Source organism: Austrofundulus limnaeus, unplaced genomic scaffold (assembly GCF_001266775.1).
Source record: "Austrofundulus limnaeus strain Quisiro unplaced genomic scaffold, Austrofundulus_limnaeus-1.0 Scaffold3, whole genome shotgun sequence".
NCBI classification, from domain to species: Eukaryota; Metazoa; Chordata; class Actinopteri; order Cyprinodontiformes; family Rivulidae; genus Austrofundulus; species Austrofundulus limnaeus.
In genome coordinates, this window is record NW_013952405.1 from 8,229,062 (window position 1) to 8,234,669 (window position 5,608).

Genomic DNA, 5,608 nt, shown 5'->3' on the forward strand with positions numbered 1-5,608 from the left:
CCCACACTCCCTATGTATTTTTCCTTTACTTTTATTTTATTTTTTTAACGATGCGGGTAACAATAGTACCATAGACACATGGTTTCTCTCTTGTGACTATTGTGCTATGTTGTGCTGAAAAATATATGTAAAAAAGCACCTTTTTTGACAAAATAGAAAAAACTTTGTGTTAGAAATGAAAAAAAAAAGTCAAATCAACTTGGACTGATCCTATGCACGGACAAGAAAAGGGGTCCTGGTGACAAACTGTGCATCTTAGTGAAGACCTGTGGGACGTGAAGGACCTCATAAATCCTCTTTAAACTTGGACTGCAACTGCATTTCCTCTGCTGACGGTGTTTTTTGCTTACCATGAGAACCTCCTCATTTTTTAAGTGTCTTTTTACCTTTTTGTTATTGTTTTTTTTTTGTGGGCAAAGCCACTTGTTGTGTAGCATCTTCTAGCGGGAGATAATCATACTAAAGAGGAGTTGCAGAGAGGAGGACGAGGGGGTACAGCAGGGGGAGCTAGCGGCATCCGAGGCCCGTCATGAGGCCAAAAGGAAATATGGAAGTGACATACCTCCATAAGTTGTTGTGTTACTTCTGAGTCCAGAGGAGAGAAATGTTGACCCAAATKTTGACAGCTACACCTGGCAGTATTAACCGTGACACATCTGCCAGTACCAAAAATGCATTGAGCCTGCGTGGGTTCAGCACTGGACCTGAAACGCACACACACACACACTCACATGCAAAAACACAGAGKGGCAGACGTGTGCAGGACAGTGGTAACTCCGTGGCAAAGCTGTATTTGTCATGTGGAAAAAGCTGAGTGCCTTTTTCCTTCAACCAGGGGATGGACTGCTCTGATCTGAGAAAATCAGTTGAAACTTGATAAATGGAGGTGGGATGGGGGTGGTCACAYACATTTGATTTAAAAAGAAAAGCCACTCTTATGATTCAAACAGCACTTTCTTTCATACATTTGGGGAGAGCACAGTTTACCACAACAATTTAGTTTTTTCTCTTTTTTTTACACACACACTCACACACTCCAGCCAGAGATATTTTTGTGTAATTTATAGTAAGTGTAGGTGTGTGTGTGTGTGTGTGTGTGTGTGTGTGTGTGTGTGTTTGACTGTTTACAAAGACTTCTGCACCCAATTTGCTTTGATCGCCTACTAAGCAAACTCCACCAACGTGAAAAACCAAAGATAAAAATCACCAAAGATGACATCATTTTTACATGACGCCTCGACTGGTGACACCCCCCCCCCCCCCCCGCCTATTGCTGGTCCCTTCGTCCAGGGTAGCTGTCCAACAAGGCAGGCGTGTGTAGACAATTCATCTTGATATACCTCAAATCTTTATGGTAAAGGTTCATGTAGTGAAACAAATACAATGTTTCATCGATGAAATGATTGTTCCTTTTTTTGTTTTTATAAAAGTATTTCTCTAAGGGAGAGTGTGAAATGTAAGTTTGATTTGTTTTTACTTTTGCTTAATCTGTAGAATTTGCATCGTGTTGCTTTTAAGGCTCAGTGTAAAGACTGACAAGGGAAGGATAAAAAGCATAAAACCCAGTTGTAGAATTATGAAAGCAAAGATTACTAATAACACTACAAGCATACAATAATTTCTGATTCACATCACTTTTTAAAAAAATGGTTTTGCATTTAAATTGATCTGTTAAAAGTGATTTATTAAAAAAATAGTCAATCAAAACCCCTCTGTCATTAAGGGTGGGATGATCTGTTCACTTTTATTTCTGCATGGATTGATTCAAAGTGTAAATAAACAGCAGGATGAAATGTACTCCTCCACAGGTGGAGGGRAGGGAGACAAACAACATCTGGGAATCTTTGCATTCTTTGTCAGTTCTGTGTTTTTTATGTGCTGTTTGTGTGTTTGTATAAAATCGGTGTATTTCTGTGTCACGTCGTTCCTTCTCAGTGTGTGTAACCGTCCCATACATTCCTGTATCTGTATCTCTGTTTTCATTGTGTGAGTGTGGGGTTGCGTGTCTTTTATTTTTTCACTGAATTCCTGTATTTAAGTTAAATTTGACAGTGTGTCTGGATTTGAAACTCAGACAGCGAAGAAAGCAGAAACATTTTTTCCACTGGATCCGAAAAGTGTTGTTTGCTTTGTCCTTCAAAACTCGAAAAGTCGCAGCGTGGATGTGTTGTTTTTTCCTCTCTCTGTCTTCCTTTACCAATCAATCAATCAGAACCAAGTGTCTTTGTGATGGTAGAGACAATCAATTTCAAATAGAACAGAGACAAAATGAAGAAGGAGGGAGAGAGAATGAGAGTGATGGAGAGCGGTGGAAACTGACTGAAGCGGATGGGAGAATAGAACAGAGTGTGTGTCTCTTTTTGAAAGTGTGTGTGTGTGTGATCACCTTTAACCTCTGCAGCGTGACCTTTATGGTGGGGGCCGAGGCATCCAGAAGCCTCCCCCAGCTACGAGGCGGGTGGTGGTGCGGTCTGACTTGTTAAATGGACATCTAATCGAAGAGGCTGATCAAATGCCTGCAGCCAAATGCACACACACACACACACACACGCACACACACACACACACACACACACACACACACAGCGGTGATGCAGAGAGCTTTTCTCCTGCTCTTTATCTCAACGGGTCTGTCGGTCACGTTGCTTCGCCTTCGGCCTGTTTTCAAACAGCTGAGGTCAAACGGGGACAAATGAAACACCAAAATGAAAATCAGTGTGGATTTTTTGTGTGTTTTGACCAAAACAAATAAAAAAGAAACAAACAACAGGCCAACTGTCTTCATTTTCTGTGAAGAGCTTCATTTTAAACAACAAGGCTTTGTTGTCATCTAGTGGTGAGAAAATAAAAGTACACTGGGACTTCTTTAGCTGTTTACCGCAAATTTTCTCATCGATTTTCTCATCGGGTCACATGTAAAGACAAGAACATTTGACTTTATGAACCAGAGGAGAAGAACATCAATCAATCTCTGATTCACTCCATAAAATACATTTTGTAAAAATTTATTTCCTCTCGTCTTCAGAGCTGATGGCTGTCAGGAAGGAGGTTGCAGGATCACCTCCTGGCTTGGTTTACATGTTCTTTCTGTGCATGTGTGGGTTTTCTCACATAGACTGAAAACATGCATGTCAGATTTGGTATCATGAAAAGGAACTATTTGGAATGATTTTTTTATGAAATTATCCGCTGTCCCTCTGCAGTAAATGATAAGGTTTTTAGGTTACACCTCAAACAAGGGTTAAGGGCWAATTTGACAAAACCTACAAAGGGCTGAATTTAAATTTACCAAGAATTTTAAAAACTGTTGCAGTATGCAGGTCCACTTGGGTTAAATGTTAATGCTGAAACTCAAAACGGAACTCAGCAGTTTGCATGACAATGACAGTGCACGCTGCTTATGAGACAAAGGAGGGTGTCCTGGGGTATCTCCTCCCAGATCCTGACCAGGGCATCACTGAGCTCCTAGATAGTCGGAGGTTCAACCTTTCAGTGTCAGATGGACCTAAACATAATGTCCTAGAGGCCAGTCAATGGTAGCACTTCCTTCATCCTCACTGCCTGTTTACTCTTGCCACATGACCTTATCATGTACCAGGAGGAACCCAGGACCCACTGCAACAGCAAAGGGTCTAATAACGAATCCAAGGATTTCCTGGCAGTCTGGTTATCCTGTAAAGGATAAATGTCTGATAGGTGTGTGTGTCCCATCTCCACAGACCAACACTGACTCATCATCAAACTGATCACGCTGAACAGTGTTACAGGCAGCATAACATTCACTGCAGCTTCTCCAGCCCTCATACCGCCCTCATAAAATCTGTCTCTATTGGTTTGGTCAGAGACATTCACACCAGTGGCTCACTAGATGTCACTTTGTAGGACTCTGGCAGAACTCAACCTGTTCTTCCTTGTACCAAGGAGCCAATTCCAGCTCTGCAGATGGGTTAAGGACCTTCAGTTCTCCTAACTGCCCATCTCCTGGGATCTCCTCCATGCTTCTTCTGGCAATGGCACAAATTGATGTGTCATCTTGGTTGACTTGCACTGCCTGTAAAATTTCTGTAGGGTCCATGTTCATTTGACAAACAAGCATCCCAGTAACATGTGGAAGAACCATACACAGCCACACAAACCAGGCACCTCCTCATGTTGGTCACTGGTCACACACTGCCGTGGGACGGCATCCCTTTCTTCAACCATCATTTGTTGCAAATCAACCAACGTGGTTGTGTAGGTCACTCTCGCACAAACAGCACACCCAAGCTGATCCAACAAGTGTTCGATGGGGTTGAGTTCAGAACTTCTGCCATTCCACCCACTCCACTCTCAAATTCTGGAGGTAGTCTCTGATAAACTACACTCTGTTACAGCGAGTCTTTTACTTTGAGTATAGAGTTCAGTCCCAGACTGTGGAGATATGGGATTTCTCTTTGGTTGCAGAATTTCATCTTAATACAGGGGTTAGACAATGAAACTGAAACACCTGTCATGTTAACGTGGGAGGTTTCATGGCTAAATTGGACCATACTGGTGGCCATTCTTCATTAATTGTACATTGCACCAGTTAGAGCAGAGTGTGAAGTTTTAATTAGCAGAGTAAGAGCACAGTTTGGCTCAACACACAACATTATAGGTGACATTCCAGAGTTCAAAAGAGGACAAATTGTTGGTGCACGTCTTGCTGGTGCATCTGTGACCAAGACAGCAAGTCTTTGTGATGTGTCAAGAACCACAGTATCCAGGGTAATGTCAGCATACCACCAAGAAGGACGAAGCACATCCAACAGGATTAACTGTGGACGCAAGAGGAAGCTGTCTGAAAGAGATGTTATGGTCTAAAACCAGGTGTTTCAGTTTCATTGTCTAACCCCTTTATCTCTCTGCTTTGAGATTGCCTCCAATGATAAGTTGTTTTTCCAGTGGGAGAGGCCACCCCACACCATCACACTGCCTCCACCAAAAGATGTTACTCTTTTGATGCAGCAATCAGCGCAGCCTTCTCGGTGTCTTCTCCACACTGTCATGCTACAGTCCAACTTCCGTAGGCAAAATCTGGACTTACTGCTGAACATAATAGTCCTCCACATTTTCAGGTTCCAGTGCACGTGCTGCCAACATCAACACAAATTGGCCTGATGGTGAAGGGCAGTCATGGCAGGCCTTCTGATGCCCGATGAGACCAGAGCTTTGCTGCGTCTGTTGTATGAGCAGTGAGTCATCAGCTATATCGTCCTGCATGCCTTGATTGCAAATTTGTGGAAGGCAGTATTAAGTGCTGACGGTGAAGAAAGAATCTTCTGTCATCTTCTTGGGACACCCCTTCCTGGTCTGTCTCCCATACACTGGAAGTTAGCTTATAAATTTATTTTCGGCACCTAAACATTTATTATTCACATGCTAAATGTTTTAATCCATTCTCAACACACTTTTACAGCATCTCTTTGTAGATCATTAGAAATCCACATTATTGTTATTCCATATTATTTGATGCATGTTGTAAATGGTAAATGGATTGAACTTATATGACACAGACTCCAAAGCGCTTTGCACTTCAGACATTCACTCACACACACACACACACACACACACACACACACACACACAC